Source organism: Ceratina calcarata, unplaced genomic scaffold (genome assembly GCF_001652005.2).
Source record: "Ceratina calcarata isolate Rehan_Ccalc_2016 unplaced genomic scaffold, ASM165200v1 scaffold78.2, whole genome shotgun sequence".
NCBI lineage: Eukaryota > Metazoa > Arthropoda > Insecta > Hymenoptera > Apidae > Ceratina > Ceratina calcarata.
Window position 1 is genome coordinate 2889193 of NW_017179105.1, and position 24301 is coordinate 2913493.

The 24301-nt window shown below is 47.0% G+C and overlaps 1 protein-coding gene across 5 annotated transcripts in view; it reads right to left on the reverse strand.

Moving 5' to 3' along the window:
- Positions 1-24301, reverse strand: part of LOC108630703 (CCR4-NOT transcription complex subunit 6-like twin) — a 239120-nt gene that overhangs the window by 29274 nt on the left and 185545 nt on the right. The window contains exon 2 of one of the 5 annotated variants that reach the window (XM_026818253.1): positions 13595-13659. The exons of the other annotated variants lie outside the window; for them this stretch is intronic. The gene's annotated coding sequence lies outside the window, so the exon portion shown is untranslated. The remainder of the gene's footprint in view (positions 1-13594; positions 13660-24301) is intronic. 5 annotated transcript variants of the gene reach the window in all.

Consider the following 24301-nt stretch of genomic DNA (forward strand, 5'->3'; position numbering starts at 1 on the left):
GATTTAAACTGTTGCAGGTAGCTTTCTAATAGTAATAGGAATCTATAATAACAAATTCAACACGCTAGCATTGTTTAAGTGTATAGCCTATACATCCTTAATGGTGTCACATAAAATGCAGCAAATATTGACAAAAGATAAACGCCTGAATATCATCGAAACATTTTTTAAGGTAGAATTTATTTGACAGAAAGCTATTTTTAGGGAAATTTAAGCCTCTTATATGATAATCGAACGAGATACCGAACGGTGCTTTATTATGAAAAGAGGATTACTCGATAATGCTATTACGAAAGAATTCTATAGAATAATTAAGTCTACCAAGGGAATGACGCCATATTATCAGCCCCATTGTCCTTGACGCGCTTTTATCAACTTGAAATATTGGAATCGGTTTAAAACATTTTTTATAAGATTTCATCCGATAATTGCGAGGCAAGGGCACGTAATGCGAAACAGGTATTCAGTGGAATATCAAACGAGTATCGGGCTAAACTATTACTTTGCGCATTTTTAAAAGGATCGCTCCTCCTTTAACCAGTTGCAATACATTTTCCTCGTTGATGAATGCACCCACGAGAGTCGTCGCGAGATTTCTTTGATCGTGGGTCACACGATGTTCCTGTGAGAAACAGGGGAGGTGTATATCCTTGCCTCGAGGCTAGTTCTTTGAAATAAAATGAAGCTAGGATGCAGAATAGGTGTCAGGGCCCAGTGGCCACGAGAAACGTGCGCGGTGAACGCGTTTCACGTTCAATCGCAAAAGCGTTATTCCGCGATATCGAATCTTCGATACGAGATCCGCCTTTGGATAACAGACAGGAGTCGGAGGAGAGAGAGAGAGAGAGAGAGAGAGCTGCGAGGTAATCCGCAGCCAACATTGCGTGCGATGGAGAATCACGGCATCGATCGACTTCCATCAATTTCATTTACCGAACGACGTTACGGCGAATCAGTTTGATTAGATACTTAATTAAAAATCGCGTTCGAGTCTTTTCCTTTCCGGTCCCGTTAGCAATTTGTACGATTTTTAGCCGCACGAACCGTGGTTACCCATGGCACGGGTGCCAAAGCGGTGACGCATGTATCACCCCGCGACCTTACGAACCGCGGCAAGTTGTTCCGAGAACAAGATATCGAGTCGAATGAACGCTAGCACGTCTATGAAAGGCGTGGTCGCACGATAGTCGAGAGTCATGATTTATCTCGTGTACGGTCTCGAAAATGATTTTCTGCGATATCGTATCTCGAGCCTCGAGTAACGCGATAGCACGATCTCTAATAGGGACACGTTCAATGCCGATACTTTTTAGCCTTTCAATTCTCTCACAATGAAAACCGTCTTAAAAGTCTGTTCCTCGTTTCGAAGAGATCAAGGTAACGCAGACCTTGACTTCTAAAACCTGCAACGCCGCGAACATTTCTATTGGATCGTGTTTAGTCATTCCGGGTGTCGTTTAACAAATCCCAAGTGTAAAAGAATGAAATCCACCGGAACGGATGCCGGCACGTCTGGGAGAGGTGTGGCCGCTATCGAGGTGCGCCCTCGAAAACGATTTTCCGCGATATCGTGTATCTTAGATCGAGACACCGAGAGACAGGCGAACGTATCCTCCACTGCGAGGCGGGAATCAAGAAGAGAAGCCGTCTCGGAACTTGGTGCGAGCACATTCTGGTGATTACGTCAAACGTAGGACCGTTAGTTCTGCCGGCAACCCTGCGCACTATGGATAGTTACGTGCCAGATGGCCACACATATTCGAGGTGTGTCCGGCTAATATGACTGATTGCAATCTGCGAAGCCCAAGGATCGCGACAGCCGGCTGGCTCTCTCTCGGTCTAGGCTACCCGCCGGTAAACGTAGCAGGTTCACCGGGGAGAGAGAGACGGAGAGTTGGTTGCATGCCTGTTGACTCTCGGCTGCTTGGTCGCTAGGAACAGACGCGGTTTAATAAATGGGGTCCGGCCGAGGTTACAACCTTCATCAGCGAAGACACATCCGATAGCATCGGCAATCTTGTCACGCTGCGCACCACACCAGTACCGATCTGTCTACCGTGCGCATTTCCCGTCTACCCGCGACCCGCTTTTCAAATTTCCTAGATTCGACACTGGTCACGGTCTCATCCGTCTATCGCGATTCTCCGCCCCATAGATCATCATTCTCCTCTTTTTACGTACAAATGGAACAAGTATATTCAATTTATCCGATGATTCTCGTAATGCTAATACGCATCTCGGAACGCGTTCCATCCCATCGTGCCGGAGCATTACGGACGCGCGGCTCGACTTGAGCAGAACGCGGCGAAAATTTACTGACCGTGTAGCCTTATCGGTACCTGCGCGAGATCGTTCACGGAAGAAAGAAATCGCCGGAGAACATCTCCGCGCGGCCGTTCGATTTGCAAGGAGCACGTCTCGGCGCGCGTATGTACGTCCCCGATGCCGAGCGGAGATCGGTTCCTCGCGGTGGACGGCGAAGCTTAATGCAAGGCCGCCGCCGCGGCCGTTGGTGCAGGTGGTGGGCGCATGCCACGATCCGTGTGTCGCGATAACGTGACCAGCTCGGTTCGTATCTCCACCGACAACTTAATTCCGGTGCCGTTTCACTCTCCGAGAAACCTGCGCGCTCTCCGGAGGGATCGCGTACGTTCGTGACGAGTTCGCGGTCTCGGAAAAATCGAGATACTCTCGCCTTCGAGCCCGTGGCGAAGGACGGGGCGCGACACCGGCCACTGGAATCTGACGTAAAAACGATTCCACGCGGACTGTTCATCCTCCATGAGTCGCATACTCTTCTTCGTGATTTAACATGGCGTGATTCGATTCATCGTCGCAGGCTTAAACGAAAGGAAGTTCGGCTCGTTTGATTGGTACGCAACGAGGACAGAAACGCAATTTGGAAACTACAATTGTGAGCGCGGTCAAGTCTACCGGGACTGGGAAAACGGCTTTAGTATCATTGTATAGATCATTAGAGGTAACAAGTTTACTTGTTGTTGTTGTTGAGTCTAGCGATAATTAGTGTCTCAGCAGTTGGCATTAAATCCTGGTTGTTGACAATGTGCTCTGCAGTTGCCACGGCAGTAAATCAAAGACAAGATGTACCGCAAATAATTTGGCGCGCTATTGCGTTCTCCAAAGTTAGTACCGCTGCCCGGCCGGCAACGCGTGCAACGACTCCGCGCGTGATTTACGTTTATACGCATACTACTGCGCCGTAGGAAACGTAGCGAACCGCTAGGTTAATGGTCACTTTTGGCGATAATAGATACCATATATTTTCCCATCTAGGGATCTCGCTTTATTTTCGAGCGCCGCGTAAGCCGCGCAGGAAATGATTCACCAAGTCGTAAACCGCGCATCCGTTATTAGAAGGATAAATATAACAAGATAATAAAGTTCACCGTAAATTCGATCCCCTCATCCGCCTCGAAACGAACCGTTGCGTGTGGCCCCTTACGTGCGCATCCTGTGCCGACCGCGTCTAATCCGCGTCGAATCGAGCGAACCGAGTGCTCTAGAAACGCTTGACGAAAGGAATTATCCCGAAGAGCGCGAGACATGGGAAACGACGTCGAGAGAGAGAGACGGATCATCACGCGTTCAGAAGAAAATTATAAACGAGCATTAGGTACAATGTTATAAACGTATTATGTTGCACATCTATCTCGGTGCATTTTACTTGCAATCCGGTTCGAATCTGAGCGCTCTGGAATATGATCGAAAGGAGCGCGCGAAACAATGTCGAGGACGGATGATACGTTATCTGTCTCGGTGCATCGTACGGTGCGTGGCCGAGCCTTTGCGTCGTGTGCCGGCCACGTCTAGTCGCCTAGCCGTCGAGCACGAGATCGCTGCCGATAGGTTCGGGCCATTGCATCGGGTATGGCCGAGCGGACGGTTTGAATACGAATTATCTGATCCCGGCGCGCGGCGTATTGGCCGATCCTCGTACCGCGCCGACGTTCGGATGCAACGCAGGAGCAATATCCAGATGATTATCGTGCAGCCTTCGCGGCGCAATCTTCCGACCGGATCGCGTACGTACCGCGGAGCGTGCCATTATGCACCGGGCCCGGCGTTGCATACGAGTCAGAGTCGCACCGTGTGTGTATACAGCGAGCTGATTTCGGGGAACCGCGATGCGAGAGCGCCGCTCAATGCCGCATTACGTTTTACCTTTTATTAAGTCGCGTCTACGTGCCTCGCCAGAGGAAATGGTATTATATTTTATTAGCCGCTGCCGTTTCCCAACGCGCCAAGGGCTCGACGATCGATGACCGAGAGGCGCGCGTCGAACGTGACCGACTAGTACGGTTTATCCGTTCCGACCGTTCCTCTGTTAAAAGACGAACAGTTCGGGTAGCAAGAGTAATTTTCAGTAGTACGAGCCGACGACGCGTCTGGCCATATTTAGGATTTTTCACTCGGCTCTCAAACCAGTCCCGTAATATACTTAATTAAAAATGAAACTTGGCCGCGAAAAAGGAACGTGAACAATCGGCTTACAATTGAAAGGAACGCGAGAAAGAATTCGCGTCGTATCAAGCGTGTCGCGTTTCGTTTGTATTGCACTGTTAAACATCGGTCTTTCAACGCGGCGCCGATGAAATAGTCGCCCAGCACGCCGCGCCGCCGCCACCGCCGCCGAGCCGAGCCGGCTGTCGCTCATTTAAGAAGGATGAAGTGTTAAGCATTCGGAGCGCTCGCCATTAAGCCAGATTAAACAGCTCCTCTCGCGACAATGTCATCCGCGCGGAGTGACGCGGGGACGAGGCTCGGGACTCGCGTATCGCCGAGCGAATTTCGCGTTCCCGTTCCCGCGAAATGCAAATACGACCGAGCTTCTCCTCCTCCTCTTCCTCCTCTTCCTCTTCTACCCTTTGCATACACGCGCGCGGCGTATATAAATGTATAATACTCATTCGAATGGACGTACAGCGAGATAAGAACGGCACTAATGGAACCTTTGTTTTCCATGCTCTTCAAATCTGGTAATCTCTTTCTTTACTGGTATTTTATTCGAAATACTGGAAGCACGCGGCGGAGTGCATGCTGCGATATTTAATGAGCAAATTCTGTTCCTCAATTGTACATCCTAAATATTTTATTCTGGATAAAAATGTAATTATGATGAATCAGAAAATGGGATTCTATACTCGCTACGAATTCTTCGCCAACATACGTAGACACGGATAACGCGGAATTAATTCACTTAACTGGATTGGGCGTGGGTCGGAATTCGCGGGCACTGAATTCAATAGCACAGAGTCCGGTCTTTGGGATTCAGAAAGAACGGACTCGAATCGATTCGATGGAATCAGGGATTCGTGCGAGCCTCGATTCGTTTTGTTCGATCGTATCAGTCTCTGTTGTGAATTTCGGTTTAAAACCATCCCCGGTATTTGGGCGAGCGCAATTAAATTTGATCATCGAAACGTTAGCCGCGCGACGCAATTTATTTTAGCGGAATATAAAACAAGGAGAAAGAATTATTCACGCCGCGACGACATTTCGGCTTTATGAAAGTTGAAGTCGTACCGTGCAGGAAATAAGTCGTCCCGCGTCTAATCTTGTTTGCGCGAAATACTTTATAAGGCGAATTATACTTGCAAAATATTTAATTCCGTTATTCCCAAAAGTTTTCGCGGACCCAGCTATATTTTGCCTGGTCACGTCCGTCCGTGTTAGCAGATTGTATATACAGCGTTTGCGATTCGACGTTCCGCGCTAGCGTTGGATTTGCATGGATAATTAAATTGGAGGAATCCGATCGATTTATTGATCCGATCTTTTGTAATTCTACTTCCTGTTAGCCGCGTATAAAACCGACGCGGCGCAGCGACGGCCGCAAGTATGCGTGAATGAACAGTATTTCGCGGCGAGAGTTTAATTAACATCCTCGTCGAGGTGAATGGAGGAAAAAGTAAATTACGGTTGAAAAAGTCTCGAATCCCAACCACGGTCGCTGCTATTTAATAACGAATCGTAATATTTTATGTCAACAGTTACATTATCCTCGTTCGAATTAAAATTAATTGCGATCATTTATTACACGAAATCCTCTTTGATTAACATTTTCATTCATAATGCATTAAAATAGTAAGTGTATAAAAGTGACTCATTAATTTTTATCGAATCATTTTAACAGTTCAATTATTCGGCTGTTTTCCAATTCATCTATCGTTACGATCTAATGGTATCTTTCCTGGTAACTTACGATCCTAGCATCAATTACATGCCGGTGATTCCGAAATTTTCATTCGAATTAATTACGATCATTTGCCACGTGAAATTCTCCCTCTCCGAGTCGCCCGAGAAATGAAATTCTATAAACTCCGCGACGAGTCTGGGGCAATGGCCATTTGCGTAGCCGAACTAAACGGCAAGTCGAATTGATCGAACGTCACGACGTAATAGTATCTTTCGCTGACCGCTTACACTTACAGTATCGACTACGTGGCGGTGGTGGTAGTTACGTACCAGTACGCGGCGAGTGGATTTAATTCACTTAACTCGTGTGCCCGGCGCGGGGGTGGAACTCGTTACCGGTCCCGGTTTAATTGCGTAAGCTGGCTCCCCGTATCTGGCCATTAAAAGCTCAAACGGAGCGAGCTTGTACCAGCCGCGATCCGTAGAGCGCGGCGGGAAGAAATGAAATCGAATCGACGTCTGCCTCTCTTCGTCCTGCTTCCGCGCACTCTATCCCCGTGGCTCTACCCTTTTCATCCACTTCCTCTTTCCGTAATACGAAAGGCGAGTCTAACCGAAGCCGGCTGGCAAGTTACATTCGAGAAAAGAGCGCTCCGCTACGTTATCGCGATGAAATGGAAGTCGATGCTTTATGTATCTGTAGAATAGAATTCCTCAGAGTTCACTGATTCACACTATTAACAGGCTCCGTGCATCGTATCGTCAAAGTATCTTCTGTAATCGGAAAAAGAATTAGCGAAGTGCGCGTATACCTCGAGAAACGTATCCCATGTATCGCGCAAGTTTCCATCGTTCGATGTCGCGTGGGAAAAGTTCATTAAAAAGTTTGGATAGAAAAAAAAAAAAAATAGGACTGTCCGCGTACAAGTGGACTGTGACGCACGTATTCGGCACGTGTTATTTTCTTCGTAGCCAATAAACGAAGTTTCGAATAACCTTATTCCCGGCGTTGCAGTTGACCGTCCGCGCGGTCCTTTCCTGATGCCGGATATTACGGATATTGGTACGTGCGAAAAACACGTACCGCTATAAAACATGTATCGAAATCTAATTTGAAACAGCACGCGTCAGCTCACCGTGCAACAGCTTTCACCCGGCCGACGCGCCCAGAATTGCGAAAATACAAATTCCACCTTTAGGCACGTTACAAACATTTTTCGATCCTTTCAAAGTTCATCGATAGCGTTCTACTCTTTGGTTTCATCGTTTCCACATAATGCTTGATAATCGCTTGGTTTGATAACGAGGGAATCGCGTTCTGTATTAATCACGAGATGAGAAATATTCCAAGCGTTTCCGCGAGCATCCGAGAAGGTACACCCGCCGGTATCTCGCGAGTCATTGTGAGCTTCTACAACCGAGGTGTAAATTTTCCGCGCGCCAGCAATAAGTTTCGAAAGCCGATAGTCGTGAAAGGAGTTAAGGGGCTGCTGAATCTCTCGTTGACGCGAACGCTGGGAATGAATTCTATACAAGCGGGATAAGAGCAGGCGGCGTGACGAGAGTCGCGTACCATCGCGCATTACGGATCCCTGCTTCTTAACGATCAATGATTCCCGTCGATACTGGATTTTTTATTTTCCGAACTGCTTCCATTCTTTCGGCAGTAAGACCGAAATTGCGTCCGCCGATTTGCGGTAAGTGCAGTTCGCAGTTCCCCTCTTCCTTTTAGATATTCCTACATTGGTACTCGCTGTCAGTACTGACGTTCGTGGAGTTAGAAATCGTATATCAAGTTTCGTCACGTGATTCGTTGTCGCGAATGCCGTCGAGGGTGAAACAATTTGGTGGAGGAACTTGCAGATCCGAAGGCTTATTACTTATTTAATCACGACGAGTCGTTCGAAGATTCTCCGAATCCGAACAAACTTACGGATTTGATTCGAAGAAAGCCAGTGGTAATTAGTAATACCGTAGACTAGATTTTTATATAGACAGACTTGTTTGGCTGACACAGAAAGTTCATCCGCGTGAAAGAGGTACGTGAATAGAAAGGCGAGCAGCACCGGTGCCAGCTATGCATTGCGCATTCGTAGATTCGTATGGATGAGACAGAAGCAGGGAAATCTGACGTCGAGTGGAAATGTCACACCAACCAGAAAACACGGAATGACGTGTGCGACCCGTTCGACCCGGGGTAGGCGGCGGGACCGCGTAGCTACGCGAATTTTTCACCGCATTGAAAAGCCTTCCACGATGCGGTGGCGGCGGCGGCTGTGTGCGGGCGTGCGCGTGCTCGTCGGGGTTTCAAAAGGTGGAAGAAAGAAGGAAGGCGTCGAGGGAAACTCGCCGCCGCCGCTGGCTCTCGCGAGCATTCGAATGGAAACTGATATTTCCAAGGTGGAAGAGACCTCGGTCGTGCCACGGCGACGGAAGAGAGAGTAACTCGGAGGAGATCGCCGGAGCATTCAAGTGACTGAGTGACAAAATCGAAGCCCCGGCTATCTCCCTCCGACCCAGCGTCGGGAGAAAAGAGGCAGCGGCGATGGAAAAGACAGCGAAGGGAAGGGGGGAAAGAGATTCCCAGTTCCTCCTTTTGTACTTACTAGACAGTTCCGTTGAAATGGTTCGTTCTTCTCGTCTTGAGCTCTCTTTGTACCATCCCGGTTGTCCAAAGGAACGAGAAGAACCTACCGTCGTTTACCCGAAAGTGCCACTATCTATCCGCGAACCTCGAATTCGTTGCGGCTCTATCTCGTTCGATAAACTCGCCCCCGGTCGTCTCTTGCGCGAGACCATGGAAAATCCGTCGCGATATTCGAAACTTATTTTTCTAATTAATATCGTAGTTTGCCGAGAGCATACAACGGACGGGGTTAAATCGAAATTTCACTTAAACAGAGTGGGTATGGTCGGCGGTTGAAATTCACGATATCGTGATTTTACCGCGGCACTCGACCCCAAAGGTTGACGATATCGTCCGAGGGAGACGTTTCGGGTTAAATATTAAAAAATCCACGGAACGTAGAGTGAAAAGGGAAAAAGACTCAGCAGACGATCCCGAGCGATGGCTCAAAGTACAAAGGAATTATTCTTTCGCCGGGTCACCGTACCCGCCTATTTTCCTTCTTCCCCTCTCCATCTTTCTCGTCGACAACGAGGGTGTCCCCGAAAAAAAAGTTCGCCTTTACCGAGGACACTTTAAAAATTTATGGAATTTTTGAGTGGTTCTCCAACGGTACCGAGCCTTTTCGCCGCGCTATGAAGAGCACTCGTTCGCGTTTTTCTACGTGCACCACGTGCGCCTCCTACGGGTGTTCCTCCTTCGCCCTGCGGGTACGCGGAAGCCCGGGAACTCGGACGACGCAATATGTGCCACCCACGGCGAAGTTGCCCGTTGGGTTTTGTCTGCAGGGTTGGCAAACAGCGCGCATCGGAAAACGACGAGAGACGGTGACATCGAATCCGGTTTCCGCGGTTGCTTGACCTACATCGCCCCCGTGCAAACGATTCTTTTATCCGCGCATCGATTCCAATCGACAGAATCACGATTCTCGGCCGACCGCGTTCGGACAAACGTCATTTCTATTTTACTTTTAATCGGCCGATCAGGTACGAAAACGAGACTCGCAGATTCACGGTACTTTCTAGGAGGATACAATGTTTCGAATCAGTCGTGATCGTCCTCGTATATGCACGTTGTCCGTAATTTGGAGAACGATCGATGCACAGTCCCGGAGAATTTTTATTATCCGAGTCGTAAAATTCAATCGCAGCGGGATCCCGTGGCAATCCAACCTACATTTACACATCATAATCCGAGGTAATGCTCGCGAGAAGCTACCAGATAACGACGCGGCAACGTGTAATCAGACGCGATGCAGGATGAAGTTCCGAACGACGATCAGGATTTCAACAGCCGGCGCAATTTCGTCCTTTTCAAACCCGACATCATGGTCCTTCGAACCGTGACAATTTCTTACCTCGATAAGAAGGAGGGAAACTCGGATGGTTCGATCCGATCTAAATTGTATAGAACGCCCAGCGTTTCGCGTTATCAAATATTGATCCGTTTATATGGTACATTAAAATCGTAATAAAAATTAATACGCTATTTCGTATGGTAATTATTTTAATAGCTGACGCAGTAATTCAAATGTTAATTGACACGAGCTGAATTTCAAATAGTGTTTCGTATCGATTCACCCTGTAGAGCTACTTCGGTGATAATGATCAGAGCGAGCACATACACGGTAATGATGTAATTGGATTAAAACGAGTCTCTCCCTTTCGATCAAAAGGGGAATCAGAAATTAGTCGACAACTTATTTAGTAAAAATACTAATGGTATCTCGCGGTGCATTACAGCGTTAGCTAATTTCGTTTCTTGTACAAGTTTCCCTGACGGAATTCGCAAGTAGGATTTTTCATTCCATTGGAGAATCTCCCGTCGAATAAAATTGTATTCGGGCCGCGTTTCCTATCCGATTCAAGTTTAATTCGAATCCGGATATTACGTCTCCGGTAATTTTCCATTACGTTCCGTCTCGTTGTGTCACCTTTCAATCCTTGATTTCAATCTTTCTAGAGCGATTCTAGAAACAGGCATCGGCCGGGAATATCGGCGAGCAATATGAATCGATTTGCATATTCCAAGCCCCAAGACAATCGGATCCAATTATACCGGATGGCTGGCCATGATCACGGACTTATCCCCAGTGTTAAATCATTTAAATCTGGCTTTCACGGTTATTACAATTGGGTAGGAAATCCGGAAAATCTAATATATTTCCATCCGGGTTCAAAACATTATTTTCATCCTCGAGACTCCACGGGCTGATCTGTTTTTCTTAGATCACATGTTTACTTCCTCCAATTGAATGAACAGTTTTTTCAAGAGATTCGAGATGTTATTATGGTCAGACCTAATAGCTACTCTTGAGGAGCGGAATGCGATTTTCTAATAGACGTTCTCGGATCCGGCAGCGTTTCCGTCACGGGCTAATCGTACGATAATAACCGCGATCCTACGGCACGTACTCATTCTTCGATTCGAGAGCACGATCTCTCGTCGCGCTCTGTCATTTTCCAGTGACACGACGGCCGAGCATCAACGATTTCGTCAGAGTTTCGAGTGATAGGTAACGAGAACAAATGATAAAACGACTCCGTACTGTTTCATTGATCGGCTGCAGATTTTATGCGTTCGCGAAAGGGTTCGATGAATCGCGAAATATGAAAAGCCGAATGGAGTGCACGAACGATAACAGGGATTCATGCGTAAAATGGATTTTTAAAAATGACACTCAAACGGTTTCGGTCTGTTCATTAATCGGGTGCAACAATGTTCACGATGTACCCAACTCGTGCTCGGACAGACGTTGCAACGGTTGTCGTTCTGGCTGTCTGCACGCTAGGGCCGGCGGTAGGTATCTAACAGTCACGAGCCGGTTACTTCAATTACTGTCTTCATTACTTTGCACGCTCGCTGGCGGATTGAATATATTCAACCGAGAGCGCACTCGGAACTCTCATTGCGGCAGTGGCTAGGGTTGCTCGTAAATAGTACAGACTTCCGCTATCGCCGTCTCTCTCTCGTGCGCGCGATTTTCTCCCGGTATCTTTTCAAAAGCTGTCGAGGCGCGTATGAATATTCGCCTCTTATCGAACGCGGCTCATCTCGTCGATTTAATCACTGCGTAATCTGATTACACTTTCCTGTACGTGGGAACAATCTCAAAGTTTTAGGACGTAATTGCATCGTAGACGATCGCGCTTGTACGTATTTGTTTATTCGATCCATTTGCATGTAGTATCAATTAGTCGACGAATCGTTGCATCTATATTGTATTATTTATTATTACAATACTTATGATCAACAAGGATCTTGTAGAGCTTCATCCATGTTATCTAGTTAAAGAGTCGTATTAAAAACCGCGAGTTGGAGATGATTATCCTGAGACTCGGTGATAACCAGGCTGGCCCGAGGGTGGAAGAGGAAATAGTGCATGCTCGGTACGTCTCTCGGAATCATTGAAGCCGTCGGCGATAATTATGTTACGCTCGATTACGCCCTGATTGTTCTATGAATATGAAGCCGCGGATAAGGCATGGTGGCTCGTATCTGTTCCGAGAGCAATGCTACATATATTACGACGTCGCGTCGTCGTCGTCGTCGTGTCGATACCGTTGCCACTCGTAGAAACGGCGGCAAGAGGAGGCCTGGCTCCGGTTCCGTTTAATTAATTACCGAGTTCCCCGAGCGTCTTTAACCCTCCTATCCGTGTTTGCTTTAAGTAAGTAGACGCGTCCTATCGAGATTAATTTCATACATGCATGCGATTTGCATAAATTCAGCGGTCATTAGCGCTCCACTTCTTGGATGCGTTCGCGAAAATTATTCAGGAAACCGGATTTTTACGAACGGCTAATGGAACGTGGATACCCGTTTCTATTTATCATTGGCCGAGACAAATCGTCGGCTATGAATTTTCACGCGGGACTCGATGAACCATCTGTTTGTCGTTTTTTTTTTGCACGCAACCAAACTATCGAGCTACGGATTAAATTTCGCGCGCGCAATTTGTCACAGACGGTTCGCGTTCCGGGCAAATACGACTCGGAATGGGCCAACGCCGGGATCGGTTAATTACCAGAGCTAAAATATCAATTCCATAAAAGAGGGCTTTTGCGCCCGTCGTTTACAGCGAGCCGTGGGGCGAAATTTCAATATGACAAAGAAAATCGGATTTCAATGAGGGCGACAGGGGGAAACAGAATATCAGGGAATATGAAAACATTTAAACCCTGGGTAGAGCGAGGGGTGATCGTGTCGGGCCGCCTTTGTGATTTAACGCACCGACTGCTTGGAAACCTCCGCCCCGGCTCGTCTCGTCGCGTCGGCTACGAGCGAGCCAACGGGTTACGCAACTCGGCTATATTGCATCGCGTGCATGCCGCTGGAGAATGCAATCGGAGGCCGAAATAGATGCAAACGCGGGGGGTTGCCGAGGATCAAAAGAATTCTTTCGACGCGCAAAGCCCGGCCGAACAACAGGGTCGGACGGTGGAATACGCGAGAAAGTAATTGCTGACAATTCGAAATAACACAGAGCGAACGTTTCTGCGCCGTTTCTAAACTCACCGTATTTAGAGTACCGTCAAAAAACGTCATTAGATCTACCATTCCAAAAAGTTTTCAAGCTATATTAAATATCGCGTAAAAAACCTTTGTAAGAGAACAATTTATTGTGCGCGCAGTGACGACCCTTTTATATCCTTCGCTTTATTACATACTACGTATTATATTTGATGAAAAGCTTTTTGCCAGGTATTTGTTCTAACCGATTATTTATCAAACCCGGTATTTGCAATGGGAACGGGAAATTTTAACGACTGAGTGAGATAATTGGATGCGCGTCTTAATTATAGTACTTACGTGACGCGACGTCTTCGAGCGACTCGAGGAGAAATGGCAAAGGAAATGCCTCGGGATGTACGTACCTGAAACAGACAAATGACTCGGCGTTAAGTCGCGCAACAAAACAGTAACAAATTGTAACAAATTAAGAGAAAACGGTGCGACGTCGAGCAAAGGTGTTTCTTGATGTATGGCAACGGATTCCCACTTCACATTTGCATACCCCGTATCGGTTTCGAGCGTCGGAGTCGAGGATCGCGTGCATTAACACCGACGAGTATCAAATCCAGTGAGCTCGAGATGAACAAGAGATTCAAGTATCAGAGGATCCTAATCAATTTTATAATAAGAAGAAGTATACTAACAAGGTATTGATCTAAGCATGAACAGAGTTTTCTACAATATCGTTTCCCGTTCACCTATTGTGTCTGGTTTCGAGGGAAGAAATTTTCCCGAAGGAGCTACTACCACGTAGCAGATTCCGCGTCCGAGAGAAAAGCTCGATGGAGAAAAGCCAAGCCCGAGCTCGATAACGGGCGGACGACGACGACGACGACGCGATGTCGAAGCTGGGCGAATGTAGGTCTGGATTCGTACTCTTCGTAACGGGACGTACTGGACAGTCTCCGTGCGTCGCCGAGGCGTCGCAACCCGACAAGACTAGCGTCGTAATCTTTATTATTTTATTATTACGGCACCGATTTTGCCGATGGTTTCGGCGACATACGTAGCCAGTAAGAAACCATTCCGTTACGGACAGTACGGATCCTGCGTCAGACCGAGCCTGTCAGAAACAAAACTTGTTCTCGGTGACAAGACGGAGGGCTCGGGTAGAAGTAATATCCGGCCACTCTTTCCTCTCCGGAAATAGCATGAGATTTCTATAGCTATGCTAGCCGGTGTACGGTTACACGCCCTTATGAGACTCGTGCGTAATGCACCGTGTTGGGAACGCATTTGACTCACATGAACGATGCGTCTACGCGTGCTAGAAAATTCTCGCTGTCTGTTAGAAACCCGTTTGAATAACACGTCCTATTTGCTTCTTCCAAGATTTCGTATGTTTCGCGAAGTCGACGTCGGAAATTGAAACGGGAGGTAGAATTTGAACGGGGCGTGGCCCGACCTTAGCGTCCGTCGGAGTTGCACTTGGAAATTTCATTGTAAAAGCCGGCGGCGTGATCAATGACCGGCGGAGACGCCTATTGGACCGGAGACGTCTTCGACGGTTTGATATACGCACAGATATATTTTCGGACACGTGGGCGACCGGGTAGAACAGTTATTCGTGACGCGGGTAAAGATTTATGGGCGCGTCACGTCGATCCGCGGCGTCTCATGGAATATACACGAGCATCCATCGGGTCGGACCCCGATTCTGTGCCGTTCGATACTCGACGCCGAACGGTTTTATCGAAAGCGCTTGCCGCATAATGCGCGCTAAACTTTCGAAACGATAGCGATATCTAACGTTCGCCTTTAAAATCCTTTTGGGCCCCTTCCCCTCCACTGTTCCTTTATCTTTGACGTTTTCCTTGTTCGTTGCTCTTGCCCCGTTTATTCGTCGCGTTTGTCTCTCGGAACGTGGATATCGTGAAATGGAAATACAGAAATCGCATAAATCGTATTTACGGCGGCAATCGGAACAAAAGGAAGCGGTTGCCGTGTGTTTCGATGCCCGCAATGATAGATACGCGAGCGCACCTGCAAAACATCGTAGACGTTCATGGATTTTTATTGTGGCTCACAGAGGGAAGGAAAAAAGGAAGCAGGGAAACGGGGGAAAAAGGAGCTACGATGCGAGTGAACGTTGCAACGGGGATTGCTTTTCCCGACGTACGATCGTTAAATCGTAACAGCTCGTTCAGGTGATGCTGTTTTTTCTGTAGCTACCGAATCGATGATAGCCGAAACCAACGTTCATACATTTTTCTATATTCCTGACCAAATCATCGATCCTGGCTACGTAAGATCTACCTTTCGCAATGGACGTTCAGGGGAATTTTAGATAAACGAACGTACCTCGGAAAATTCTTTTTAATCCCGTAAGAACCGAGTGCGAAACTCCTGCTGTTTATTCGCGAACGAAATCGAGATGTACCTCAAATAGAATTCATCTGTATCCGAAACGTGTACAACGTTGCATTAATTATAATCATTTTAACGACTTTATCACTTTACACGGTAATTATTGATCGAGGTATAACAACGTGCCGGTACTGCCAGTCCATCGGGTTTAGTCGTATCGTTTGCCCGGTAATTATTAACGAAGCCCGATGTACCCAAGTAAATACGTTTCAGTCGGGTAATCGTGGTTGTAGGAAGATCGATACACTGGCCGGGATCGAAGGAGAAACATTTTTCCAGGAAGATAAGTTGTTAGTTCGCGTCGGGCGAAAGAATTTTCGTTGGGCCAGGTGGGAATCGTTCTTCGAAGTTGGATGCGCCAAGTGGAAAGAAAACGAAAATGAAAACGAGAAGTAGCGGAGGAGATGGTTCGCCGGATGGACCTGAGAGCGAGGCGAGGTGAAAGACCGGACAAAAGGGTAGCGGTCGTGTCTGAAGCTAATGCATCTGTGCTACGGAACAAAGGGACACGGCGAACCCGAACGAGTAGTAGCCGGGGCCGGGGAAAAGGAAAGAGAAAGAACGGAGGAAAAGAGCTCCATCGACCCAGTGACACACTTCCATTTCCATTTTCAACAACGGGGCTACGTCATCGAGAGAGAACCCGGCGAACCTCGCCTATACTGTCGGATGGTACACACGCGAGAAACCCGGGACACGTACGCGGCGCACACGCTCCCTTGCGTGCTTCCACACCGATAAATACACCATACAGAATCCGTCGCGTACACCCACACACCCGTTTACGTTTTGCCGGCCTTTATTCGCCGGCCCTTTTGTAAATCAGCTATGCGAATTTTGTGCCCGTTCTCGTTGAACGATCCCGCAGAGAGATACTAGTTTTCACCATCGTCAAAAATGCTTTTGACGTGCATCTCTGCGCGCGAACGACGTGCCAAATCTCGCATGGAACACCATTTTTCGCGAGCAAATTTTCACTGGAATTTAACCATCGTTAATACGTGTTCCACGAGAAAGAATCAATGGCATAACGCTTTAACGTTGATTAAATATCGACAGTTTAGAATACCGATTCGTTCGTTTATAAATTCGTATCGAGACTGACTTACCGTACGAATTTGTTTGAGTCTCGTTAGAAAATTAGACCGACTCAAGGAATGAACAACTGGGGGTAGCGTTTGATCAAATTCGCGGGAAATGTATGTGTCCGGGAGTTAAGACCATAGTTACGGGTCAAACACAATGCATTTTGGTCGAGTACATCCTCTCTGTGTTTGCCCGAGCCACGTTCTTAACTACCGGGCAAATTTACCACAGAGTGGATCAACCTGACCTAAAACGCGACTGTACGTATACTACACGTAGATCCGCGCAACAGTCAGCTTTGTTCGTTGTTAAATAAAAAGTATTCGCTCGGTCGCGTGGTCGTATGAAAGTTAATTGTTTCGCGATCGCGTGGAGTTAAAAACTGTTATCACTTTTTCAAGCCACAATCGTTATTAATTTCTTTTCCCAGAATTTCATAAATTCGGCTGACGTATAAAATTCGCAAAACCAGTGGCACGTCAAACCATTAATTCTTTCCAGGCAAAAATTTAATCAATTCGACGAGCCTCAATAATGCCTCAATTTAAAAAAAATTACCTCTTAACGATAAATTGACCAAACAAAAATCACGTTTCATATGAACATTTTTGTTGCTGTAACAACGGAATGGAATAGAACTATGTAACAACGAACTTAGATTTGTTCCCTGTTATGAATGTGATACGCAGTGACACGCTCACGTTCCTTCGAACGAATTTAATCGGACGACGCGATTGCTCGGTGTAATTGTGCGATTGATTGAACATTCCATTGAGTAAATTGGATCATCTCATTACTACGCGCGCATTAGTTACGGCGACTTGATCACAGGCTACGATCCCATTCCCTTACGATGTTCAAACAATCTGCAGACATTGCAAACAGAATTTGTCAAATCGTTCTAGATTCCAAACGTACGTTATTCGTAAACGAAAACTGCAATCATTTAATAGAAAATATTCAGTCGGCTGTAAGCAATAGTACTCGGGTTTGACGGAGCGTCCATAATTACAAATCCGAAACGTTGCAATACCTATTTGCAGTTAGCCTCGCGTGTATACTTCCTTGGCTGGTTTCGAAAAGGATTCCCTCGAGTTTGGTTCGATATCACGGGACAACGATCAAAGCCCCGTGCCAAAGTAATGGCCGATTGTTCAGGAAGACACGGGGGCATATACCGGAAACTTGGTGTATCGCCGCGGACTCCATGAACCGAATTCACCGGGCTTTGTTCCCTTGCCCTGGGAAACGTTCGCAGGTATTCGCGGCGCGCCTCTATCGGATTGAACCATATCGGCGGAATCCCGCCAATTAAAAGTTTCATCTCAAAGCAAACGAATTACGTTCAGCGCGATTGAAACGCTGAGAATATTTTCATTATCGGATATCGTGTTCCGGGAATCGTCGCAGATCCGAATGAAATCGATTGCCCATGGCTCGAACGTAAGAAGACACGATCGTTCCTAACGTACGTCGATGTTCGAGCGAATGATTCGAGTTTCATTCGACCGTACCGTAATATCTACGCCTAACGGAGAAAAATCGCGATTCTGGTCTCGTTTTTCTTTACGAGGTGGCAAGTTGAATGATAGGCTCGTTTGAAAACGTACGAACAACGGCAGTAAACGTCTTCGGCTGAAAAAGTTCTCGCATCTTCGTTAATATTTCGCTGGCGATTGACCGGGAGGAAATAACGTCGCGACGCACACGTACGCGCAAACCGAATCGACGGACGGACGGACGTGGACGAGCCACGACTCGAAATTGTCGTTCTCTCTAGGGAGCCGGATAGCCGGCCACGTACGTACGTGCCAATAGTAAACCGAGCCTGGGATGTCCCATCGTGTCGAGATGAAAAGGCCACGACGGATCTACTTTGCTCACAGGGTCCCGTTAGACACGCCACAACTATCAGAATCTAATCACCGAGTAGCATCAGACACTCGAGTTTGTTCGACTGCGTCGTCCGGTACAAATTGTTGCCGAGATAGGCATCGTCCGACCCCTGAGGGTCAGCCGATGTAGATATTCGGGCTCCGTCCGCGGTGTTAATGCTACTTCCCGCAGTGCCGTTGCCCCTTCTGTTTTTAAGATCGAACAAACAAGAACCATGACTCAGGGACTGAAATCCTTCAGGATCGATCGCTGCATAATTGAGCAACACTTTTACGCTCGTCGAACTCGCACGAGCAATTGTCAATGAGCAATTACAGACAGCCTCCGGAACGGATTCGTCAAAGGGGGAAAGAACGAAGTCGATCGATGGTAGAGGCGTGAAATTAATTATTCGAGGATCTCATTTCTGTTCGCTCGCGGGTAGAAACGGACATACGTCCCACGGGCACATGCACGTGGTCCGATACGCGTCCATACTCTCCTCAGATTCGATCGTCCGACGCGATACAGAGGTACAACACGGTTGAAGGTGGAGAACGAACAGATCCGAGTCGGGCGAGAAGGTACGCGATGAAGTGGATACACCCGAAGGTCGCGTTGCAATATCCTTTTCACTCCCCTCGTACGCGTAGACGATAACTCGGTTTTATCACCGACTATAAAGCAGTTGCATTACAGATACAATGTCTCGATTCAATCGTTTTTAATATTCGATACGACGTCTACTCCATTATTATTGTTATTATTGTTATTATTATAAAACGAACGGCCGTCGCGCGATATTTATGGGTTTTGTTCAACCGAGAGATTTATGAAGAGTAACAAAAAGATTGACGCGGTGGTCGCCCGCGTGAACGAGGTGCAACATAATTTCAAATATAAATAGATAGGTCTTATTGTACGAAGAAGTTTAATGCGTTAACTGAATTAATGGGACGACCCTCGGTGCCACGCGTAACGACGGTTTGGCTCCTGGCAGAGTGGCGATAAGAAAGTATAAAGCGACCCTAATGGTCCTTTAGGGCTCGGCCCGACCTCGCTACCGCGATAAACGATAATAATATCTGTTATTGGTAAGCCGAAGAGATAAACGATCTACCTAAGTACAGGTTTACGCACGAATCAAATCCCGCTGTCCGAAAGATATTCCCGTCTTCGACTTTGAATAATTTACTTCGATCCGATCCGAGTTCGAACCGTCGATTCATCAGATACATTCACACCGATCTTGAAGCGATACAATTTATATACATAAATCGTCGTTGAGAAGAATCGTGTACGTATTCGAAGTTAGCACGCGAAACGCTTATTAGCTCGAAATGGGAAGAGCGTGGTACGTTTCGAGTAAAAAATTTTCCGAGGGAAGAGCCGCGTCCCGCTCGTTTTTCGTCGAATCGAAATTCATGAGAGGTGTCCTCCGGCCCGTTGAATTTTGTATAAAGACGGTCGCGGGAAGAAAATCAGGGACGACGGCGAAGTCAGACGACGGCGCGCAGATTCCGATGCATCTCGCCCACCAGCGTCCGTCCGTCCACCGGTTCATCTTTTTACCGGCGCGGTACGGCGCGGCGACCCACGTTCCTTCCGTGGGCAGAGGCAGAAAAGAAGCACCAGGTGTGGAGCGGACGACGCCAGACGAAGATAACGGTACCTGACCCCCACCCACTACCTGGCCTCTTCCTTCGCCGGCCGCTTCGCTTCCACCTGACCTGATTTTCTGACCCACTGCCAACGGCGACGTCTCCCACTCCACAACCCCGTATACACATTGTGTATCGACTCTAATTGAATTATGCCTTTTCGATCGCGACGCGTATACCATGTAGAATCACGTGCGAGAGTAAACATGCCAATTAGAATTTCCCTGTACCACCGCGACCACGTTTGATTCATACCCGACCTTCGCCGTTTTCAAATTAATATTTACGGAGGAGCGTGTACATTATCAATGAGTTTGATACATGGTTCCGTTTCCATCTTCTATGCACTGGCACGTAGAAAGAGTAATGGACCAACAGAATTAATCACGTCAAGGAGGAGGACGACGTCGACGACGACGACGACGACGACGACGAAACTGGGTCACGCAAGGAAAGAGAAGCGTGTACGTGGAAAATCAACACGCTGAATAAAAATTATATCAGAAGCTATGAATGAATTCATGAGGCACTTCGACCTTCCCTCATTACCGCAATTTCTTACTCCTCGAGTGTCCTCGGTTTCTTATTTCTTTTATTCCCTCGTCCATTTTTCTTTGTTCCATTACACCCCGATATTTTCTCGCGTTTTGCAATTACAACTAATTCTGAGTATTATCATTCTTATCACCGGGCGCTATAGCAATTAATTCAGCAAGAGCGACCGTCGCTTCCATATTAAATTTCCTCTGGACGATTCGCTTGATATTAAAACCAAAAGGGAAGTACGTTGATTCGAGAAACTGTGTATCCACTGGCAGAACGCAGCGGAGAAAATTCTGTTTCGTAACTTTTTCAAAGCGAACTCGGCCAAAACGGAAACCGGAAATCTCATGCAGTTATACAGGACATTATCTAAGATTCGATGACCGAGCGAGGAAATTCCGGCGAGCCCGGAAGCGACGGGGGAACGCCGCGTCGCACCGCCGTGGGCAGGCAACCGAGTCACGGCATACTACTCTCGTCGCGCCGTCCGTGACAAGCTTTTGTGCGAGCCTTTGTCTTCGAAACTTTTGACTTCAACCCCCGAACTTCTTTATACCGCATTCAGGAAAAGCTGCTTTCCTCTTCCCTTCGAGTCCGCTTCCTTCAGAGACCACTTTCGCGACCCGACTTCTAAAACGTGACAAAGACTCCGTATCCTAGGACACCGTTCCGTAAACCGTCCCTCTGTTTCTCTTTTTTCGCCGGGTAACTACATTCGAGACGAAACGAAAAGAAAAAAAGTTGTGGATTAAAAATAGTGACACTCTGTATCGCCATATGAATCGACCGCGTTCAGATCAGTCGCGGTCGCTTGATTTCGGTGGAACCCTGACGCGTGTAGTGCTGAACGATCCGTTCCGAACGTCTCCCCCACGAAAATGGCCAACGACCCCTCGGCGAAATAAAGAACGGGTCGGAAAATATGATATACGAAACACAGGTTGCTCCATCCTCCGGCGAACAAAAACTACGATAATTAAAAGACGACAGCTCGTCGAGGTTAGATCGTTGCAATCTGTTACATGTTCAATTTTATTACGATAGTACGTGGCTACGTGGTGCCCCGTATGCGACAAACGAGTCAGCGACAAAGGGAGAGACACGAAGGGGCTTCTAGCGCACATACGAAAATCCCATCCGAAACGGTCCGACCAATGCTTGTCCTGGGTATGAACATCATTCGCTGAATTATTATATAATTAATCCAAATTTCAACGTTCGTTCATTCGATGTACGAATTCATCAAACTAAATTGATTTCATTACCAATATTCTGTTTCATGGGAAATCCGAGTCTCGTTCAATTGATCGTTTCGAATTAATGGAATATTTGCAAACTAGGGAGAAGAACCGTCGAAAAGCACCTCGAAACAGAAAGCGTCGAAGCATGCCGCTGAGACGTGTTGCAATCCGCGTAAATGCGAGCCGAAAAAGGTTTACGCTACTCGTGGTACATCCTTTAAAGTATTGATCGGCCGCGTCGCTTAGAGAAATGTTAAACCATTTGTTATTTCCGCGAACAGTGGACACGTGGAAATCACACAACGAGAAAAAGATTTGTCCCCGGTGTCTAAACGAGGCAGTGCCGACGCTTCATGCTCGCGGAGACAAATTAACCACCTCGCACATCGGAGCGCTCTGTCTCTTAGGGTACGTCCAAACCAAGTAAACATTGTTTATCGTACAACGGCGCAGCGATACTTACACTCCTTTACTCACGTTCTTACATCGAACGTGAAATAACAGTAGCACGATTTTTGCTCTATTTCGTTTCCGCGTACGTGTTTCGCCCGCGGTTGAAAAGTTTTCAGAAAACGAGATTTAAGCCGGTTAACGAGTTTTTCTTTCGCACGCAACAGCGGCCAATGATTTAAAATTCCGAGCTAACAGATTTGACCGCCGCGCAGGTTACCAGTAATTAATTTTACGTCCCCGTCCCGTCTCCTCGTTCAGCTTTCCAACGTCGGGATAAAAGATTAACGAGTGATCACAAAACTCGAACCGCGGCTTCTTCAATCTATTTGCAAATTCATCAGCGAAATACAATATGCAGAATCCTCTAATAGAACCGGATCAAAATATAGCCGAGAGTAGTTTAAGTTGGAAGCTTCAGCGAGACATTAGAAATTTAACGAAACACAATTATTTTATTATTAAATCAGAACGGTATAAATTTAGAAATTCGAACAAGTATTTCACTGTTGATATTTCGTGCGTCTTTCGATGCCGTATTTTCCGCGAGTAGAATTTTCCAATGAATGCATCGATGTGACAGATGTTGGCCGCTTTGCTTCGTACCATTAATAATGAAACGCGCGAAGAAGGTCCGCATGTTCTGTCCCCTTTGCGGTCACATGTACGGGAGGTTTCAATATAAGAACGCCGGGTTGACGCCGTGCAAAACGGATTCCGAGGACTCGCAAGCGCGGCTCTCGTCGCCGCCGAGGAGCTTTCGACTGTGCGCGGCGAAGGAATGACGAAGATTCAACGAACTTGTAATCAATACGAGAAACGATTTATCTCCTCCATTGAAATTGTAAACAGTTCGCATGCAACGTGTATTCGTTAATCATTGGTCAAAATACATGTGTACGTTCCGTTTCAGTTCGTTCTACGATTTTTCTTTCGTAAAAGAATTCTCGTCAATTGGTCTCTTTACTGCGATCACGATATCATCGCGTTTGTGATCATCCTTAGACGAAATTCGTCATAGAAGCGATTTAATGACTTTCTCTGCTCCTGGCAAGAAATTAGAGAACAATGATAGTTGATGATTTTAAACTGCGAGAATCGTCACGACGCACCACTGGGCAAACAGAAACGTACCTTGGCCAATTTTTACTCGGCTCATTTAATAAACGAAACAATTGTAAATGGAAGTAAAACGGTTTAAATGAGAACTTATTGCCAGGCGAAGAAACGTCGCTTAATATAAATTCATAGTAGACTCTCATTCACAGCGGCAAGTGAAATTAGTATGAAACACCATTTGTACTTATTAAATCGCGGTGGTACAAGGTAGCTATGATACGTGCATCGACTGCAATTTGTAGATCACCGGGAAGGCTCGGAGCACACCAGCTGAGGTTTAACTGGGTTCTAAATGGGCGCACGTAATCCGTCCGGTAGACTTTAATGGAGCCAGTCGCGTTCCGGTTATAACAGAGCATTATGTTTAAGCCTTTCGCGTAATACTTTAACTCCCATTGCACTGTACAAATCTACTTTGGTCAGAGTCAGACGGGTTCGCGATATTCGCCCGAACGACTGTCCGCCGATGGACATAAACTATCCTCCGGATCGAACGATACGTTCCGCGGAACGTAGACGCCACTTTTGCCGCGTTACAGTTCTTGTACGAGTCGAAAATGTCTGCGCGCATACTTCAAGCGAAATGTAAACGTCACGGGGCTGACGTGTTTGCGCAGATCGCCCCGCGAAAATTTATCGAGCGATGTACGTTCAGCGTACCG